This window comes from Pseudophryne corroboree, chromosome 10 (assembly GCF_028390025.1).
Source record: "Pseudophryne corroboree isolate aPseCor3 chromosome 10, aPseCor3.hap2, whole genome shotgun sequence".
NCBI lineage: Eukaryota > Metazoa > Chordata > Amphibia > Anura > Myobatrachidae > Pseudophryne > Pseudophryne corroboree.
The window spans coordinates 130,985,438-131,007,769 of NC_086453.1; the positions used below are offsets into that span (position 1 = coordinate 130,985,438).

Below are 22,332 nucleotides of genomic sequence, written 5' to 3' on the forward strand. Positions count from 1 at the left end.
AGAGATGGCCACAAAATGTGCAGTCTGAGATAGTTCCCCTGGATACCAGGAATGTAAAACCACTGGATGCAAATAACTAGATATATTCCTATTTTTTGGCATGTTTTGTTGCCTCCTGAGACAAGTCTGGGATCCACAGTGAGGGAGTGGACGGGCTGAAACCTAATCCTGTCGTTTGGAATCTGGGTGTTCCTGGAGGCTGGCCTTTCGATTGTTCTGAGAGCGAGACCCTGCCTCTCCCCGTGTGCAGCCCAGAGGAGGGGGAGCAGGAGTGACTCCCAGCAAGGGGGAGGTCATCTGCAGAGAGTGCCACTACTAGTGGCTAACTAGGTAGTTGTGAAGTGAATGAGAGGAAGGGGGAAAGGAAGTACAAAAGGGAGTGAGGAGGATCAAAAGACAAGCAGAAAGTAAGCACAGCATGGTTCGGGAGGGGAGCAGGGAGGGGGGCAGGCTGGCAGGACACTGGCTGGCCGGGAACATTTGCTGAACAAGTCTGAGAGCGGAGGAAGCAAGGCTGGTGCTGGCTGTTCCTAATGGGAGCTCATCTGGGACAGTAGACAAGGTTGCCCAGGCATCCCCCACTTCTCCCGGTAAGAATGGACAATACCCTGAGCTGATTTCACATTGTTGCATTGTCTATGATTTCATTGCACTGTTCGGAAATGTAACCATTTCACTGCCAGTCTGCCGCCAGCCTTACTAACCACCTGCCTGCCCATATGTGACCATGCAGCGTTCACTTACATTGTTACAAAGTGTCGCATTTGGGCTGGTTTGTTTGTTGTTATTTTGTAAACCTCAACCTATGTGACGTAACTATAGTTCTACACTAGGTAACGCGATCGTTTTATTCAGGTTACCATTGTGCATGTGGCAGACCTGGGATAGCTGGCGCTACAGGGACAGACCTGGCTGGCTGCCTGGCACTACAGGGATAGACCTAACCTAGCTCGCGTTACAGGGACGGCCAGGCCGGACTGGCACTGCGGGGATTGTGTGCACTGCACATGTGTAAGTGGCTACCCCTTATTCCATCCAGCAGACAGTGGGGCGACTTTTGGCACCAGGCACGGGCAGCCCCCTCCCCACTCTCTCTAGCCTGGAACTGAGCCTTGTAAACAAGCCACTAATCCAGTGTTGGAGACACATGCACCCTAGGTCCTGCACAGACTGCCTCTCGCCCTGCAGCGCCTTTCTCTGTCTCCTTGGAAACTTCTTTATATTACTAGTTTTAGTAGCACAACAAGGGTTAAATCACTTACCACATTGTTGAGTGTCAGCCTGGTTTAATAAAGGTGGTATGGATGGAAACATAGAGGAAAGCTTTGTTCCCTCACACACCTGTTAGCCTGGAGTGCAGTAATGTAAGCAGCCTCAGAGCACATGTCATACATCTTATCTTCTCCTATCACTTTATATTTCTCCTTCCCCCTTTTTTATTTAAAATAAATAATCCTTCTACAAATGATCCCCAAATCCTTTAACTGAGCCACTCAAAGCAATCTTGCCAAAGGTACCCTGGTATTATTAGTTATGAATAAAGTTATAATAAATTTTCCTCCGTCGGTCCTGATAATATATGTACTTATTAAATGTTTTACTAAAGGAAAAAAACATTCTACAGAGTGAAATCTGCCTTCCCGTCAGAACACTCCTCTATTTGCCTGTGGGGCATGTCTGTTAATACACCTACTGAGCTGTAGTGATGAGACAGTCTGATTCATAATGCATACTCTGTTATTATGTGTTATAGTTGGAGGGGGTCACAAAAACAATAGGAAATCATTTCCAGGTGCCGGTTTAGAAGCATTAGATGCATTCTGACAATGAATTCTTAAACCTGCAATGGGAATATTCTCTTTCTGTACATGGGTTTGTCATATGTGACCTTTTCATTTTGATGGTTTGTTATACTTTTATAAGCAAGTTTTCCATATTTTATATGATATGATTCTGGCATTTGCACGTAAACTGTAGCAAGCTACATGTGTAATGTCTATACAAGGGGAGTTCTCAGCAGTATAGTGCACTTCAGGGTAATTGGTCACTTTATACTGCTAGCGGCTGTGTTGGTATGTGTGCATAGGTGCGTTGTGGCTCCATGTTAAACATAACTATTAGTGCTCTTGTAAAAGAACCTTTTCTTAAAAAAAAAAAAATATATAATACATACATTTTCAATTCCCCCCAGTATTTCTATATTTATTTTCAGCATTTGTTGGGCATAAGTTGGTGTTCATGTGCATTATCCCTGCAGATATGGAAATTGGGAGCACAAAGTGAGCTTCAGTAGTGACCATTCATAGTCCAAATACAGGGGGGTTTTAGACGCCTGAGGGTGAAGTATTCGTGCATTGTTTTTTGCTTCTTCTGAAAAGTCAGTGAGGGTGGATTCTGTTTATAACAAGGAACAATGATCCCTACAAGCTTTGAGAAATGCTGTTGTCTGTGCACATGTGTTATTTTTGTGGAAATAGCCATTTGTTTATTTATTTAGTGACCTCTATTGTCTAAGAGGAAGATGAGAAACAAAACAACAGTAGGGAGCTTCCAGTAGATCATGACACCCATTAGTAAATGCCAAGACGCACTCAATGTTTGTGGATATGTGGCTGTTGTAAGGACTGTGCATTCCTCTTCTCAAACAGGTGTGTAGCTAGTTTTTATATCTTATTTCCATTGGAAGCATGCTAGACTGAGTAATGAGCGATCGTCTTACCCAACCCTGATAAACGGCAATAGCTTTGCAGGGAGTTGTATGGAATGTGCATATGATTTTTAGAATGGCAGTGAATTATATTTGACCATTCTTTCCTTTCCTCTTCCCCTCTGACGTTGTATTACAAAAGCACTTGTCCATATTTTTAAAAAAAAATGTTTTTATTCCAAAGCAAACCTGGTAAATCCTTAATGGATGTTTGCCTGTCTCAAAAGTGATTTTAAGGAGGAAGGGTGTAAAATGATCCGGGTTGGCACAATCTGTAAGATTGAATTAATATGCAAATTATCTTTATTCCCCCTATCAAAACTAACATAGGATAAGCAGTGCAAAGAGACATTAAATTGGCACAGTGCTTTCATTCATAAAAATTATTTGTTAACTTACTGTGTACTTACAGATACTCTGACTCACTTGCTATTGTGAACACTCAATTAAGAAGACTGGGTCTTATCTACAGACTGGTGAGTCAGTGCAGCTTTGGCAAAGGTCAGGCTGATCACCTAGCTTTATAATTACCTTCGCTTCTTATCAACCTTGCTGAATATATGTCCACTAACTAGTACACAAAGCTATACAGTATTTATCTGACCAAAAACAGGTTCCACTAAACCCATCATCATTGTTTGTGGCTGATGAAGGGAGGGGGAGAGATTGTGATAGAATGAAGGTGGAAGGTCCATTTATTTTTGTTGTTGGTTTTTTAAAATAGTTTGACAGCTGCCCGAATGTGGACATTGTTAATATTCTATTGCTGATATCCTGGTTAATATCCTAGGCCAAGTCCACAGAGCAGAGACCGTTAGTCTAGTGGATTTGCAACTCATGAGTCTCTCCAAGGCAATGAATGAATTGGCAACAGTCTAATAACTATCGGCAATAGGGTTGGCCCAGTGGTTAGCATTGCTGCCGCACAGTGCTGAGATCAGGAGCTCATTTCCTGACAAGACTATGGGGCCTTTTATTGCTTCTTTTCTTTTTCTTTTTCTTTGACATTTCATTATCTGGCTATCCATTTATAGACCATTTCTTTTGTGCGGCCAATTACCTGTTTTTGCACGGAAACGCATAAGGCTAAATTCATTATTTATTACCAGTTATTTATAACTGTCCCACACATTCCGCAGCACTTTACAGATAATATTTGGCCATTCACATCAGTCCCTGCCCCAGTGGAGCTTACAGTCTATGTTCCCTACCACATGTACACGCAGACACATGTTAGGGTTAATTTTGTTGCGAGCCAATGAAACTACCAGTATACATTTGGATTGTGGGATTAATCCAGAGTACCCGGAGGAAACCCACTCAAGCACAGGGAGAATATACAAATTCCATGCAGTTATGGCCATGGTGGGAATCGAACCCATGAGCTCAGTGCTGTGAGGCAGTAATGCTAACCATTACACCATCCGTACTGCCCCACCACTTGGAAATTGATAAACTACCAGCCATTCAGCTCCTGTCATTTTTCAAACGGGGCCTGTAACATGGCAGTTAGGAGTTGACTGGCTGATACTTTTTTTTTCACTCTCCAAGCGATGATGCATCTAGCTCAGGATCCGCTAAAAGCAAAGGACCTATGTGTTTCCCCGGCAGTCATCGCAGTATAAATGATTGCTTATCGGGGATTTGGTTACGCCTGCCTGAAACAGGCAAAACAAAATCCACGATACGTGCCAGCATTGGTGCTAGTAGGATAGCCCTGGGCAAGTCAATTAGTCGCTGTAAATTACTGCGGGTAATTGAATTCCGCCCTGTGTGTGTGGAGTTTGTATATTCTCCCTGTGCTTGCAGGGGTTTCCTTCGGGTGCTCAGGTTTCCTCCCACACTCCAAAAAAAAACTTACTGGTAGGTTAATTATACCTCCCAAATAATGTAAATGAAAAATAACCCTGGTATGTATGTGTTATGTGAATATAAAACAGATCGTGAAATATTTCCTGTAAAGTGCTGCTGGATTTGTGCGCTATATAAATAACTTATGCCCATATTTATCAAGCTTTGGAAAGTGATAAAGTACCAGCCAACCAGCTCCTAACTGTCATTTTCAAACACAGCCTGTGACATAGAAGTTAGGAGCTGATTGGTTAGTACTTTATCACGGTGCTATTTATCACTCTCCAAGGCTTGATAAATGGGGGCCTTAATATACAACCATCATGCAAATCACGATTGCATTTGGTTAGGTGTTCAAGGTTCTACAAGATTTGGGGAATGTGTTCCCAATAATGACTACTGGGTTGCACCAGAGAGCCATTCTGTGGTTTACTACATCAGAGATCACGTGTGCTCTATATTTGTTTCTGTGGAAATTTCTAAATTCCAGAAGCAGTTAATGTGCACCTGTCGCACGCTGTGGAGGCAGCTATTTTGTGACCTTAAGCAATATTTCTGAGCATACTGCCTCGTTTACTAGGACCGTGTGGCATCCCCGAGGTCACTCTGCGATGTTCATGAAAATTGCTGCTGCCTGTTCGTAGGCGACAAAATCAATTTAAAAAAGTCCTTTTTATTATAGCATGATTATTTTGAGCAGTCTACACATAATTTTGATTTAGACAAGGACATGTTGCTGTAGTAGTAGATGTTTGTCCTTCTTGTGATCCATATTGAGGTTTTTGAATTTTTAGCTCATTCCAGAAAGAGCTAGGATTCTTTGTGGAATTCCTGTGCTGTTCTATGCTGGGTGTTGGTTGTATCATCTGATGAAGAGGCATTTACATGGGTATGACCATCGTTCTGTGTTTTGTTTGAAGTCTGCTGTATGTAATACGAGATGTGTATCAAATGGTTAGGAGTTGATATTGTACAGCTACAAAAACAAGACTAAAGGGGGGGTACTCACGGAGCGATATTCTAAGCAATCTGACTAGATTGCTTAGAATTTCAGCATTATCGCTCCGTGTGTACCCCCTATAGCGATGCGCAGCCCCGCGAATCGCTATCGCTGCTGCTAGATTGGCCTGCATGCAGGCCAATCTAGCGGGTCGCTCACTTCGCCCGCTGGGTGAAGTGAGCGCCCCCCGTCTCCCCCCACACGCTCAGCACACATTGTGCTGAGCGGCTGGAGAGATGTGTGCCGAGCGGTTCGCTCAGCACACATCTCTCCTGCATCGGCCCGTCTATATGGGCCTTAAGGGGTCTATTTACTAAGATTCGGACGGAGATAAAGTCGCTGGAGATAAAGTACAAGCCAATCAGCTCCTAACTGACATTTTCAAACCCAGCCTGTGACATGGCAGGGACTTTATCTCCATACAAGGCTTATTAAATAGACCCCTAACTTCCAATGGTCTAAGTCAGACTATGGAACTTTTGTAGTCCCACAATAGCTGGTAAGACACGTCTCGGGATGCACTGCCAGTTGTAAACTGACATGGCATGCTATATTTGTTCACCAGCAGCGGGCAAGCCACAGGTTCGCTAAACCTGCTGTAAATGGTGTCCACACCATGTTACAGAAGAAAGGCAATTAGTGTTAAGGGGGGTACACACGGGGAGATGTGTGCTGAGCGATCTAGCACAGAACGCTCAGCACACAGTGCAATGTGTGCTGAGCGTGGGGATGGGCGCTCATTTCACACAGCGGTGAAGTGAGCGATGTACTAGATTGTGTCTGCATGTAGGGCAATCTAGTACCGGCGATAGCAGCGCGCTGGGCCACGCATCGCTATCGGAACACACATGGACAGATCCGTGCTTAACTTCTAAGCAATCTAGGGGGTGATTCAGACCTCATGCGGGGGGACACCCAGCACAGGGCTAGTCCGCCCTGCATGTCAGCACCGATCAGGTCTGAATTAGCCCCCTAGTCAGATTTCTTGGCGTATTCTCGCACCAGCTGTTTTGTTGTGAGAGAGAATAACGTTTCTCCTCTTAGCCCTTTCTTTGTTTTCTTTTCAACTATTAGTGTCTTGTATAGTGGTCAAGTATCGGTTATTGTCTAGGGCTCCAGGCTATGCTAAGGAAAACTTTAGCAACACTGACCAGACTTTGTCTGTAAAGGGGGGTACTCACGGGAGAGATGTGTGCTGAGCGATCTTAACACAGACCGCTCAGCACACATCTCTCCCCCCGCTCAGCACAGCGCGATGTGCTGAGCGAGGGGGAAAGCCGACGGGGGGCCGCTCACTTCACACAACGGTGAAGTGAGCGACCCGCTAGATTGAGCCTGCATGCAGCTCAATCTAGCATCGGCGATAGCGATGCGCGGGGCCGCGCATCGCTATCGCTGGAGGGCATACACACGGCAGATCCGTGCTTAAAATCTAAGCAATCTAGCAAGATTGCTTAGATTTTAAGCACGGATCTCTCCGTGTGTACCCCCCTTAACAGCTGTGGCTCCTGTGAAATTACTATACTATGAAATATATGAGGAAACACATGTATTTGGTGTTAGTTTTACTCTAAATCAGTGTTTCCCAACCTCTGTTCTCAAGGCACACTAATGCTGGGTACACACTATTGGATATATCTGCAGACTAATTGATCTTCAGATATATCTACAGACGGACCGGGCAATGTGTTGAGCATACACACTGCCTGATCCGTCGGGACTGACGTCACGAACTGGGTGGTGGGCCCGCCCAGTTCAGCTGTCAGTCACAGCCGGCATCTGCAGCAAGTGTACGGACGGTCGGCTGACCGCCCGTACACACAGCACGATGCACCAATATATTGTTAGATATATTGGCCATCGGTTATGCTGCATTGTCGACGCGATATGTCTGAACGCTGTCGTTTACAGACATATCTCTCATACACACTGGCCGACGGACCCGCGATATATCGGCCATTCAATACCAGTCTAGGTTTTAGTGATATCTATGCTTGTGCGCAGATGGATAACTCAAAATAACTGAGGTACTGATTAACCCCTTCAGTGGCGGGTTTTTCGAATTGGTCATACCTCCCAGGGCAGGTTTTTAAATTTATTTATTTATTTTTTTTCCACCTGCGCGTTGCCAGGGGTTTAGCATGTTGTGTCATGGTTTTTGCCAGGGGTTTTATGCTCTGGGATCCATGCTCGTTGCCACGGGGATGCTCGTTGCCTAGGGGTAGCTAGGGATGGCCACTGACCATCGATGATTCAAAATCATCGATGGTCTATGACCAATGTTGAATACTTTTACCATCGATGGTGGAGAACCAGTTGGTTTTCCGCCATCGATGGTTCAGTACTACCAAATAGATTTTTATTTATTTATTTATTTTCCTAAAAGTTTCATGGTACGGAGCTTAGCGCCGCCCCCTGGCACCCACTAATCCACGCCCCTGGTCCGCCCACATGTGTACTAAATTAAGGATGACCATCGATGGATCCATTCCAGATGGTTTTACACCATCAAGGTTATCCATCGATGCTGGTGACCATCGATGGATAACCCACCAATGGCAATCCCCCGGGCAGCATGTGCTGGCTGGCACTAGCCCGCCAGCACTGTTATCCTCTTCATCCCGCATGCCAGACAGCCGACTGCTGTCTCAGCCCTGCGATCTCCTCTGCTTGTTTGACAGGCCGAGGCGGTCGCTGGGTAGGAGGGCGCGGCCCGCTGGTGTTTGGCCGCGTTTAGGGGGCACGGGCCGGGCAAAGCAGGCCGTTGGGGGAGCGGGCCGTGGTGGTTGCGTGACTTCACAAGCAGCAGCTGCGACCCTCACAGCGACGAGTAGCTCCTGCCAGCGCGCAGGAGCCGTTCTCAAGGAGTAGCTCCCTACCAGTACAAAAGCATTGCTGCTGTGCGATGCTTTGGTACTTGTGTGTGTGGGTAGGGGGGGGGGGGAATCGGGCCTGACTGGACCTGTGCTGAGCGCATGTCTGTGTGACTGATCGTAGATGTGCTAAATTTAGCACATCTACGATCAGGTCTGAATTAGGCCCTAAGTTAACTGTGTGCAGGTATGGCCTTGAAACCATGACTGCTAGTGTGCCTTGAGGATAGTGGTTGGGAATCCCTGCTTTAAATGAAACATCCATGGTACTAATACAGTGGGTCTCAAATGTGGTCCTCAAGGCACCCCAATCGTCCAGGTTTTAAGTATATCCATGCTTGACCACAGGTGACTTATTAGTACCTCAGACAATTTGATTTAACCATCTGTGCTGAGCCATAGTTATACTTAAAATCTGAACCGCTGGGGTGCTGTGAGGACTGCATTTGAGAACCTCTGTGCTAGTAATACCCCTTTTACACTCGCAGGAAAATCCCAGGATATTGCACGTGAACGCGCATCATCCCGGGATTCTTCTCAGTGTAAATGGGTACATGGACAATTTCCCGGGACGAGCATCCCGGGATTTCATCCCAGGTCAAAAGCAGGGTTGAACCCGGGACCGTCCCGGGAAGCTGTGTAGTGTAAAAGGGTCCGTCCCGGGATTCACTATCCCGGGACTGTTAAAAGGACTTGGATTGGAGCTTTCTTGGGCTCAGAAAAGCTGATGTCATCTTTTCTGAGCCCAAGGCCATTTCTAATGACATACTAATGCATTTGCAGGGATATCCCGGGATCAGTGTAAATGGGGCTGTCCCGGGTCGATCCCAGGTCTTAATGCAGTGTGAAAGGGGTCAGTCCCGGGAATGCATCCCGGGAAGCATCCCGGGAGTGACCCGGGAGTGCGAGTGTAAAAGTGGTATAAAAGACCTGTGATGATGATTTTGATGTATGAAAGTCCACAGGACATCTTGGGGCATGGCAGTCTTAACAGCATTGTAGGCCCTGGGCAAAGCAATGCATTGGACGCTATATAAATAACTGTTAATTGGCCCCCTAGATACCCCTTCAATTAACTGAATAAAAACATACCTTGGCCCGTCTGCAGTTCCATACCCTCTCTCTGCATGATTCCATGCAGTGATTTGCTGTTAGCACTCTGGTAGATGGCTGGAGCTATCCACCAATCAGCATGCTGACACCCATTCACTGTCTGGCTGGGAGGCAAGTAGAGAATGCTGCCTTGCTCTTCTTATTGTGTGACCGCCATTGCTCAAAGGCCCCTAGAATTGTGGGGCCCTTGGCAGCTATTCAGTGTGCCTATACTTCCAGATGGCCCTTTCTTGGGGTATATGTAATAAGGGTGCAATTTCCAGGAACCTGTATAATTTGGGTTAAGTGGTACAGTAGATAACGTCTGCGTTAAGGCCCTCTAGAGCACCACCATTGCCAAAGACCTCTATGGAAACTTCGCTGTAGGCCAAATGCGTTTAAGAGCTTGTCTTTGATAGGGGTGGTATTCATGTGACCGCCGGTCAGCTGACCGACAGTCACATGACCTCCTCCACCAGCCCGACGGGTCACTGTCCCGATGGTCGGCATGCCGACCAACCGGGACTATTTCCACTCGTGGGTGTCCACGACACCCACAGAGTGGGAATAGAACCCGTGGCGACCGCAGGTCACCACCGAGCCTGCAGCGTGGCGAGCGCAGCGAGCCCGCAAGGGGCTTGCTGCACCCGCCCCTCCCCGCCGGGATCCCGGCGTCGGTATGCTGCCGGGATCCCGGCGTCGGTAAGCTGACCGGCGGTCAGGAGACCGCCGGTCAGCCGTACTACACCCTGTGATAGCGGTCACGAATGGAGCACATAGGCTGCCTCTTTACTGGAGAAAGACCACTGTATCCTGGCAGCCTTTGCTGTGCGCATATGCGGCTCGACCACACATGCGACGTAAGAATGCCAGTTTTTAATCAGTCATAGCCAGGATGGGCTCACTGTCCCGGCAAGAGGATTTTTTGTGAATACTGCAGATAGTTGCGCAAGACAGTGCTCAGTCATACAATCTGCCCCATAGTGTATTACCCTAAATAAATTCATGTGCCTCTGCATTCTTTTGTACACCATCGTTTTACATGTGGATCATTTATCCTTTGCAGTTTGGCCAAAATAAAACCACATAGTGTGCTGTGGAACAGTGTAGCTTCATAAATAAAAGATAATCCTCCTGAACAGGAGTGGCTTCAGTTGTAACCATGCTGACCCACAGTAGGGAAGCCTCGCTCATTCCCTTTATCTGCTTGTGATCTTTGGCAAGTCTCCTAACCTTGCTGTGTTCCTGAGCAAAACATTGTCTGTACAACCTAGTAATGTTTCTGTGTAAAGGCCCCATATGTCAGCAATCAGTTGGGGCATTTTGCAGATGATTATGTAAAGAAAAAGAATCTGCAATGTATGGGTTTAACAGCCTGCAAATTCTGATCAAAATGTGAATTGAATTGGTAAGTAAATTTGTTTCCACTTTTTGAGTTTAGGGCCCCAAAACTCTGCAATCACAAAAAAAATCTGATTCTGTAAACCCCACCCCCTCCCTCCCACTTTAAAGATTACCCAATCCACCAATCTGTGCCCATATAGTACAGATATTTTTCAGTAAACTACAGATTATTTTTTTTCTCTTACGTCCTAGAGGATGCTGGGGACTCCAAAAGGACCATGGGGTATAGACGGGATCCGCAGGAGACATGGGCACACTAGAAGACTTTGAATGGGTGTGAACTGGCTCCTCCCTCTATGCCCCTCCTCCAGACCTCAGATAGATTTTGTGCCCAGAGAGACTGGACACACACTAGGGGGGCTCTCCTGAGTTTCTCTGAAAAGACTTTATGTTAGGTTTTTTATTTTCAGGGAGACCTGCTGGCTACAGGCTCCCTGCAGCGTGGGAGTGAGGGGAGAGAAGTCAGACCTACTTCTTCTGAGTTAAGGGCTCTGCTTCTTTGGCTACTGGACAATATTAGCTCCAGAGGGTTCGATCACTTGGTGCGCCTAGCTTTGTTCCCGGAGCCGCGCCGTCAACCCCATCACAGAAGCCAGAAGAAAGAAGCCGGGTGAGTATTTGGGGGTAATTTGGTGCTACATAACAGTGCACTCATCATATATTATTTTTCAGTATTATATGGGCACTGGGGTGTGAGCTAGTATACTCCCTCTGTGTTTTCTCTAACAGGCTTCCCTGTGGGTCTGTCCCCTATAGCCAGTGTGTGTGTGTCGGAACGGTGTGTTGACATGGCTGAGTGCTCCTCCCCGCAGGAAGTTACCAGGGGCTCGGAGAAGGATTTGGGAGTGACTCTGTCGGCACCGCCAACTGCTGATTGGGCGAATATGTTGAGTACATTAAATGCAAATGTGGCGTTATTGTCTAAGAGGCTGGATAAATCTGATTCTCAGACACAAACGTGGAGAAAAAGCGTTCATTTACCCAAATAGCTGATACGGATATATATAGTGAGGCCAGTTTACATCCAAAATTGGTTAAGAGTATTCAGTACATGATTGTGGCTATTAAAGATGTTTTACATATTTCTCTAACGTCCTAGTGGATGCTGGGGACTCCGTAAGGACCAGGGGAATAGACGGGCTCCGCAGGAGACTGGGCACTCTAAGAAATAATTAGTACTACTGGTGTGCACTGGCTCCTCCCTCTATGCCCCTCCTCCAGACCTCAGTTAGAATCTGTGCCCGGAAGGAGCTGGGTGCATTTTAGTGGGCTCTCCTGAGCTTGCTATTAAGAACGTATTTTAGTTAGGATTTTTTATTTTCAGAGAGATCTGCTGGCAACAGACTCTCTGCTACGTGGGACTGAGGGGAGAGAAGCAAACCTACTAACTGCGGCTAGGTTGCGCTTCTTAGGCTACTGGACACCATTAGCTCCAGATGGTTTGAACACAGAAACTTAACCTTGGTCGTCCGTTTCCGGAGCCGCGCCGCTGTCCCCCTCGCAGAGCCAGAAGACAGAAGCCGGCGGATGAAGCAAGAAGACGTCAAAATCAGCGGCAGAAGACTCCTGTCTTCACATGAGGTAGCGCACAGCACTGCAGCTGTGCGCCATTGCACCCACACACTCCGGTCACTGTAGGGTGCAGGGCGGGGCGCCCTGGGCAGCAATTGAGTACCTCCTGGCAAAAGCAGCATATATACAGCTGGGCACTGTATATATGCATGAGCCCCCGCCATTTTTTACACCAAATCGCGGGACAGAAGCCTGCCGCTGAGGGGGCGGGGCTTCTTCCTCAGCACTCGCCAGCGCCATTTTCTCTCCACAGCTCCGCTGAGAGGAAGCTCCCCAGGCTCTCCCCTGCAGACTCACGGTAGAAAGAGGGTAAAAAGAGAGGGGGGGGCACATAAATTTAGCGCAATAATCATATATACAGCAGCTACTGGGTAAACACTAAGTTACTGTGCGATTCCTGGGTCATATAGCGCTGGGGTGTGTGCTGGCATACTCTCTCTCTGTCTCTAAAAGGCCTTGTGGGGGTCCTGTCCTCATATAGAGCATTCCCTGTGTGTGTGGTGTGTCGGTACGTTTGTGTCGACATGTTTGACGAGGAGGGCTATGTGGAGGTAGAGCAGGTGCAGATGAATGAGGTGTCCCCGCCGACGGCGCCGACACCTGATTGGATGGATATGTGGAAGGTGTTTAATGATAATGTAAACTCCTTGCATAAAAGGTTGGATAAAGCTGAAGCCTTGGGACAGTCGGGGTCTCAGCCCATGCCTGATCCTACAGCGCAGAGGCCGTCAGGGTCTCAGAAGCGCCCACTATCCCATATTGTTGACACGGATTCTGACTCCAGTGTCGATGGCGATGATGCAAAATTGCAGCCTAAAATGGCTAAAGCCATCCGCTACATAATTGTAGCTATGAAGGATGTATTGCACATATCAGAGGTAAACCCTGTCCCTGACAAGAGGGTTTATATGTTTAGGGAGTAAAAGCAGGAGGTGACTTTTCCCCCTTCACATGAGTTAAATGAGTTATGTGAAAAAGCTTGGGATTCTCCTGATAGGAAAGTACTGATTTCTAAAAGGTTACTTATGGCGTACCCCTTCCCGCCAACGGACAGGATGCGCTGGGAATCCTCCCCTAGGGTAGACAAAGCTCTGACACGCTTATCTAAGAAGGTGGCCCTGCCGTCACAGGATACGGCCTCCCTAAAGGATCCTGCGGATAGGAAGCAGGAAGGTATCCTGAAGTTTGTTTATACACATTCAGGTACCATACTGCGGCCGGCAATTGCGTCGGCCTGGATGTGTAGTGCTGTAGCAGCATGGACAGATACACTGTTTGAGGAACTGGATACCTTGGACAAGGATACTATTTTACTGACCCTGGGGCATATAAAAGATCCACTAAATCCACCGCATGAGGCTGGGGCTCCACAGGTGGAGCCGGGAGCGGTGGGGGCGCGTCCCTCGAAAATTCAGCCACCAGTGGGCTCGCTCATAGGTGGATCCCTGGGCTATACAGATTGTGTCTCAGAGATACAATCTGGAATTCGAAGTGATGCCCCCTCACCGTTACCTAAAATCAGCCCTGCCTGCTTCCCCCATAGAAAGGGAAGTAGTGTTAGCGGCAATTCACAATTTATATCTCCAGCAGGTGGTGGTACAGGTTCCCCTCCCTCAACAGGGAAGGGGTTACTATTCCACAATGTTTGTGGTTCCGATACCGGACGGTTTGGTCAGACCCATATTGAATTTAAAATCCCTGAACATTTACCTGAAAAGGTTCAAGTTCAAGATGGAATCGCTCAGAGCGGTCATTGCAAGCCTGGAAGAGGGGGATTTTATGGTGTCTCTGGACATAAAGGATGCTTACCTGCATGTCCCCATTTATCCACCTCATCAGGAGTACCTCAGATTTGTGGTACAGGACTGTCATTACCAATTCCAGACGTTGCCGTTTGGTCTCTCCACGGCACCGAGAATATTTACCAAGGTAATGGCGGAAATGATGGTGCTCCTCCGAAAGCAGGGTGTCACAGTTATCCCATACTTGGACGATCTCCTCATAAAGGCGAGGTCCAGAGAGCAGTTGCTGATCAGCGTAGCACACTCTCAGGAAGTGTTGCAACAGCACGGCTGGATTTTGAATATTCCAAAGTCGCAGCTGATCCCTACGACTCGTCTGCCCTTCCTGGGCATGATTCTGGACACGGACCAGAAAAAGGTGTTTCTCCCGGCGGAGAAGGCTCAGGAGCTCGTGACTCTGGTCAGAGAACTCTTAAAACCAAAACAGGTGTCGGTGCATCACTACACGCGAGTCCTGGGAAAGATGGTGGCGTCATACGAAGCCATTCCCTTCGGCAGGTTCCATGCGAGGACCTTTCAGTGGGATCTGTTGGACAAGTGGTCCAGATCGCATCTTCAGATGCATCGGCTGATCACCCTATCCCCCAGGGCCAGGGTGTCTCTTCTGTGGTGGCTGCAGAGTGCTCACCTTCTCGAGGGCCGCAGGTTCGGCATACAGGACTGGGTCCTGGTGACCACGGATGCAAGCCTCCGAGGATGGGGGGCAGTCACTCAGGGAAGAAACTTCCAAGGGCTGTGGTCAAGTCAGGAGGCTTGTCTGCACATCAATATCCTGGAACTAAGGGCCATATACAACGCCCTGAGTCAAGCGGAGCCTCTGCTTCGCAACCAACCGGTGCTGATTCAGTCAGACAACATCACCGCAATGGCTCATGTAAACTGCCAGGGCGGCACAAGAAGCAGGGTAGCGATGGCGGAAGCCACCAGGATTCTTCGTTGGGCGGAGAATCGCGTGCAAGCACTGTCAGCAGTGTTCATTCCGGGAGTGGACAACTGGGAAGCAGACTTCCTCAGCAGGCACGACCTCCACCCGGGAGAGTGGGGACTTCATCAAGAAGTCTTCACACAGATTACAAATCGATGGGAACTGCCACAGGTGGAGATGATGGCATCCCGCCTCAACAAAAAGCTACAAAGGTATTGCGCCAGGTCAAGAGACCCTCAGGCGATAGCTGTGGACGCACTAGTAACACCGTGGGTGTTCCAGTCTGTCTATGTGTTTCCTCCTCTTCCTCTCATACCCAACGTGCTGAGAATCGTAAGAAAAAGAGGAGTGAGAACAATACTCATTGTTCCGGATTGGCCAAGAAGGACTTGGTACCCGGAACAGCAAGAAATGCTCACAGAGGACCCATGGCCTCTGCCTCTCAGACAGGATCTGTTGCAACAGGGGCCCTGTCTGTTCCAAGACTTACCGCGGCTGCGTTTGACGGCATGGCGGTTGAACGCTGGATCCTAGCGGAGAAAGGCATTCCGGATGAAGTTATTCCTACGCTGATAAAGGCTAGGAAGGACGTGACAGCAAAACATTATCAGCGTATATGGCGAAAATATGTTTGGTGTGAGGTCAGGAAGGCCCCTACAGAGGAATTCCAGCTGGGCCGGTTCCTGCACTTCCTACAGTCAGGAGTGACTATGGGCTTAAAATTAGGGTCCATAAAGGTCCAGATTTCGGCCCTATCCATTTTCTTTCAAAAGGAACTGGCTTCGCTTCCTGAAGTTCAGACGTTTGTAAAGGGAGTGCTGCATATTCAGCCCCCTTTTGTGCCACCAGTGGCACCTTGGGGATCTTAACGTGGTGTTGAGTTTCCTGAAATCTCACTGGTTTGAGCCACTTAAGACCGTGGAGCTAAAGTATCTCACGTGGAAAGTGGTCATGCTATTGGCCTTAGCTTCGGCTAGGCGTGTGTCAGAATTGGTGGCTTTGTCATGTAAAAGCCCCTATCTAGTTTTCCATATGGACAGGGCAGAATTACGGACTCGTCCGCAATTTCTGCCGAAGGTGGTGTCATCTTTTCATTTGAACCAACCTATTGTGGTGCCTGCGGCTACTCGTGACTTGGAGGACTCCAAGTTGCTTGATGTAGTCTGGGCTTTGAAGATTTATGTAGCCAGGACGGCTGGAGTCAGGAAAACTGACTCGCTATTTATCCTGTATGCATCCAACAAGCTGGGTGCTCCTGCTTCAAAGCAGACTATTGCTCGCTGGATCTGTAACACGATTTAGTAGGCTCATTCTGCGGCTGGTTTGACGCATCCAAAATCGGTGAAAGCCCATTCCACAAGGAAAGTGGGCTCTTCTTGGGCGGCTGCCCGAGGGGTCTCGGCATTACAACTTTGCCGAGCAGCTACTTGGTCGGGTTCAAACACCTTTTGCAAAGTTCTATAAGTTTGATACCCTGGCTGAGGAGGACCTTGTGTTTGCCCATTCGGTGCTGCAGAGTCATTCGCACTCTCCCGCCCGTTTGGGAGCTTTGGTATAATCCCCATGGTCCTTAAGGAGTCCCCAGCATCCACTAGGACGTTAGAGAAAATAAGATTTTACTCACCGGTAAATCTATTTCTCGTAGTCCGTAGTGGATGCTGGGCGCCCGTCCCAAGTGCGGACTTCTTCTGCAATACTTGTATATAGTTATTGCTTAACTAAGGGTTAGGTTATGTTTGCATCAGGTTGTCTGATGCTCTGTTATTGTTCATACTGTTAACTGGGTAAGTTATCACAAGTTATACGGTGTGATTGGTATGAGTCTTACCCTGGATTCCAAAATCCTTTCCTTGTAATGTCAGCTCTTCCGGGCACAGTTTCCTTAACTGAGGTCTGGAGAAGGGGCATAGAGGGAGGAGCCAGTGCACACCAGTAGTACTAATTCTTTCTTAGAGTGCCCAGTCTTCTGCGGAGCCCGTCTATTCCCATGGTCCTTACGGAGTCCCCAGCATCCACTACGGACTACGAGAAATAGATTTACCGGTGAGTAAAATCTTATTTTCTGATGTACCTGCTGTTCCGGATACAAGGGTTTGTTTGTATAAGGGAAAGAAACCTGAGGTAACATTTCCCCCTCTAATGAACTGAACGCTCTTTGTGAAAAGGCTTGGGAATCACCTGATAAAAGGTGGCAGATTCCCAAGATAATTTTTTTTTTATGGCATATCCTTTACCCTCTGATGACAGGGTCATCTCCCAATGTGGACAAAGCTCTGTCACGACTGTCCAAGAAGGTGGCGCTTGCGTCTCCCGACACTGCTGCCCTCGAGGATCCTGCGGATTGTAAGCAGGAAACGACTTTAAAGGCCATTTATGTCACTACGGGTGCACTCCTCAGACCGGCCGTGGCGTCGGCAAGGGTGAGTAGTGCTATTGCTAAGTCGGCTGATAATTTGGCATCTGACATGGATACCCTGGATAGGGATAACATTCTGTTGACTCTCGGTTATATCAGGGACGCTGCAGCTTACCTAAAGGATGCGGCGAGGGATATTGGCCTCTTGGGATCAAGGGCCAATGCCATGGCAGTCTCGGCCAGGAGAGCGCTGTGGATTCATCAATGGAATGCTGATGCCGACTCCAAGAAAGCTATGGAAGCTCTCCCATATAAAGGTAGTGTCTTGTTTGGTGACGGCCTCGCTGACCTGGTGTCTTCCGCTACAGCGGGTAAGTCATCTTTTCTTCCTTGTGTATCAGCACAACAGAAAAAGGCACCCCATTATCAGATGCAGTCCTTTCGGCATAATAAATACAAAAAAGGAAGAGGCTCATCCTTCCTTGCTTCAAAAGGTAGACGAAGGGGAAAAAGGTTGCCTGCTGTGTCACGCTCCCAGGACCAAAAGTCCTCCCTGGCCTCTGCCAAGTCCACCGCATGACGCTGGGGCTCCCCTACGGGAGTCCGTGCCGGTGGGGGCGCGTCTCAGACTCTTCAGTCAGGTCTGGTTTAGCTCGGGCCTAGATCATTGGGTGTTAGACATAGTGTCCCAAGGGTACAAACTGGAGTTTCAGGAGGTGCCCCCCACCGACTTTTCAAATCAACCTTGCCAGTTTCTATTCCAGAAAGGGAAGTAGTTAGTGCTGCGATACAAAAGCTGTGTCCACAGAGTGTCATTGTCTCAGTACCCCCGTCCCAATGGGGAGAAGGGTTTTATTCGAGCCTCTTTGTCGTACCAAAGCCAGACGGCTCAGTCAGACCGATCCTGAACCTAAAATCCCTCAATCTGTATTTGAAAACTTTCAAGTTCAAGATGGAATCTCTTCGAGCAGTGATCTCCAGTATAGAAGGGGGGGATTTTATGGCGTCAGTCGACATAAAAGATGCCTACTTACACGTCCCGATATATCCTCCACATCAAGCTTTTCTGAGATTTGCGGGGCAGGATTGTCATTACCAATTTCAGACGTTGCCGTTTCGGCTTTCCATGGCCCCGAGGGTCTTCACCAAAGTGATGGCAGAAATGATAGTACTCCTTCGCAAGCAAGGTGTCACAATTATCCCGTACTTGGACGATCTCCTGATAAAGGCGAGATCGAAGGAGCAGTTGCTAAGAAACGTGGAACTCTCCCTGACGGTTCTGCGACATCATAAATTTGCCAAAGTCTCAGTTGATTCCGACTACTCGGCTGCCTTTCATGGGCATGATCCTGGACACGGAACTGCAGAGAGTGTTTCTTCCGGTGGAAAAAGCTCTGGAAATCCAATGCATGGTCAAGGAGATTCCGAAACCGGCAAGAGTGTCGATTCATCAATGCACTCGAGTGCTAGGGAAGATGGTTGCGGCTTACGAAGCCATTCCGTTTGGGAGGTTTCATGACCGGGTGTTTCAGTGGGACTTGCTGGACAAATGGTCCGGGTCTCACCTGCACATGCACCGGAAAATAAGTCTATCTTCCAGGACCAGAATATCTCTCCTGTGGTGGCTGCAAAGTTCTCACCTTCTAGAGGGACGCAGGTTCGGGATCCAGGATTGGGTCCTGCTGACCACGGATGCAAGTCTCCGAGGCTGGGGAGCAGTCACACAAGGAAGAAGTTTCCAGGGAAAATGGTCAAGCCAGGAAACTTGTCTCCACATAAACGTTCTGGAGTTAAGAGCCATTTACAACGGCCTTTTGCAAGCAGAACACCTTCTTCGAGGTCTACCTGTCCTGATTCAGTCGGACAACGTAACAGCGGTGGCGTACGTAAACTGCAGGGCGGCACAAAGAGCAGAGCGGCAATGGCGGAGGCCACAAGAGTTCTCCGCTGGGCGGAAAAGCACGTGAGCGTTCTGTCAGCAGACTTCCTTCCGGGCATGGACAACTGGGAAGCAGACACAATCTCCATCCAGGAGAGTGGGCTCTTCATCAAGAGGGATTTGCAGAAGTGACAAGGCGTTGGGGAATTCCTCAAATAGACATGATGGCGTTTCGCCTCAACAAGAAGCTTCTGAGGTATTGTTCCAGGTCAAGGGACCCCCAAGCCAGTGCAGTGGACGCCCTGGTAACTCTGTGGGTGTTTCAGTTGGTATGTGTTCCCTCCACTTCCTCTCATTCCAAAAGTGTTGAGGATCATAAGACGAACAAGGGTTCCGGCAGTACTCGTCGTTCCAGATTGGCCACGGAGGGCCTGGTATCCGGATCTTCAGGAATTGCTCATAGAAGATCCTTGGCCGCTTCCTCTCAGAGAGGACCTGTTACTGCAGGGGCCATGCGTATTTCAAGACTTACCGCGGCTGCGTTTGACGGCGTGGAGGTTGAACGCCAAATCCTAGCTCGAAAGGGTATTCCCGGGGAAGTCATCCCCACTCTCCTTAAGCCTATAAAGGAGGTCACGGTGAAGTATTATCACCGTATTTGGCGAAAATATGTGTCGTGGTGTGAAGCCAAGAAGGCTCCTACGGAGGAGTTTCAGCTGGGTCGTTTCCTCCATTTTTTTTGCAGGCAGGCGTGGATGCAGACCTGAAATTGGGTTCCATCAAAGTGCAGATTTCGGCTTTATCTATTTTCTTTCAAAAAGAATTGGCCGCCCTTCCAGAGGTTCAGACTTTCGTGAAGGGAGTGCTGCATATTCATCCTCCGTTTGTGGTACCGTGGGATCTTGATGTGGTGTTACAATTTCTTATGTCTCACTGGTTTGAACCTTTGCGAAAGGTTGAGTTGAAATTTCTCACTTGGAAAGTGGTCATGCTTTTGGCCTTGGCGTCTGCCAGACGGGTGTCGGAGTTGGCGGCTTTGTCTCACAAGAGCCCATATTTGATTTTCTATGTAGATAGAGCGGAATTGAGGACTCATCAAAAATTTCTGCTGAAGGTTTCTTCGTTTCACATAAATCAACCTATTGTGGTGCCTGTGGCTACGGATGCTGTGACGGTGCCAAAATCTCTCGATGTCGTACGAGCTTTGAAAATTTATGTCGCCAGAACGGCTCTTGTTAGGAAAACAGAGGCTCTGTTTGTCCTGTATGTTTCCAACAAGATTGGAAATCCTGCTTCCAAGCAGACTATTGCACGCTGGATTTGTAATACGATTCAGCACGCTTATTCTACGGCTGGATTGCCGTTGCTAAAGTCAGTGAAGGCCCATTCTAACAGAAAGGTGGGCTCATCTTGGGCGGCTGCCCGAAGGGTCTCGGCACTTCAACTTTGCTGAGCAGCTACGTGGTCGGGTTCAAACACTTTTGCTAAGTTCTCTACGGACTAGGAGAAAAGGATTTACCGGTAGGTATTAAAATCCCATTTTTTTTTTATATCAAATACAGGCTCATTATTTTATTAGTAGCTGTCTTCAAATCTTCTAATAGTTACCATATGTTGGCAATCTACAGCCTCAAGGTGCTGTTCCAGAACAGCATACCACGTTGATATTGAAATCATTATTATCCTATCAAATTGTGTTCTCCATTTTGCACAGTGGTTCCCAAACGCAGTCCTCCAGGCAACCCAACAGTACAAATTTTAGGTATCTCTCTGCTTGTGCACAGATGGTAGAATCTAACTGACACCTATGTCTAAGCATGGATAGCCTTAAAACTTAGACTGTTTGGATGCCTTGAGGAAACGTTTGGGAACCACTGATACAGGTTGAGTATCCCTTATCCAAAACGCTTGGGACCAGAGGTATTTTGGATATGGGATTTTTCCGTATTTTGGAATAATTGCATACCATAATGAGATATCATGGTGATGGGACCTAAATCTAAGCACAGAATGCATTTATGTTACATATACACCTTATACACACAGCCTGAAGGTAATTTTAGCCAATATTTTTTATAACTTTGTGCATTAAGCAAAGTGTGTGTACAGTCACACAATTCATTTATGTTTCATATACACCTTATACACACAGCCTGAAGGTCATTTAATACAATATTTTTAATAACTTTGTGTATTAAACAAAGTTTGTGTACATTAAGACATCAAAAAACAAAGGTTTCACTATCTCACTCTCACTCAAAAAAGTCCGTATTTCGGAATATTCCGTATTTCGGAATATATGGATATGGGATACTCAACCTGTATAGCCAATTAAAATAAAAATGGTTATATACTGGACTTGAACACAATCTGGCAAACTGTTTTTCTGACTGCTGTTGTAGACCTCCAAATATTCCTTTTATTTTGGTTCTTGAATCTTTCAAGGTTACAGTACTTCAAAACCAAAATGGATGTAAATCATGTTGACACAGGGCAGGGGTCCGCTCTGTAATAATGTTTTTCGGCCTCTCCCTACAGGACACCTGTTCGGAGAATCACTTCCAGCAGAGTACCTAATGAATTACTTATGGTGGTCCCTTTTTATTTACAAAATTAAAGCTTACATAGGCTTCAAACCAGACCGTGAAATACATTCTAAGCAGGGGTTTCAGTCGCTTGTAATTATTTTCAGGATTCAAGATTATTTAGCATTCATCAAACATGACAAATCAAAGATACCCCCCCCCCCCCCCCCCTCTCCACCAGGCAAACTAGCATCGCTGCTATTTCAAAAATGTCTCCCAATTAATGTGGGAACATAATTACTGTTCTCCACTTGAGTATGTCATTGGCAGCCCTTTAAAGCCTGGT

General features: G+C 47.5%; 1 protein-coding gene across 3 annotated transcripts in view; it reads left to right on the top strand.

The window, feature by feature from the left end:
* The first annotated feature begins 255 nt into the window (after positions 1–255).
* LOC134966228 (pleckstrin homology domain-containing family A member 7-like) overlaps positions 256–22,332 on the top strand; it is a 144,976-nt gene continuing 122,899 nt past the window's right edge. The window contains exons 1-3 of one of the 3 annotated variants that reach the window (XM_063942796.1): positions 256–590; positions 2,498–2,648; positions 3,120–3,183. The gene's annotated coding sequence lies outside the window, so the exon portion shown is untranslated. The remainder of the gene's footprint in view (positions 591–2,497; positions 2,649–3,119; positions 3,184–22,332) is intronic. The other 2 variants (XM_063942795.1, XM_063942794.1) reach the window with 2 other exon arrangements.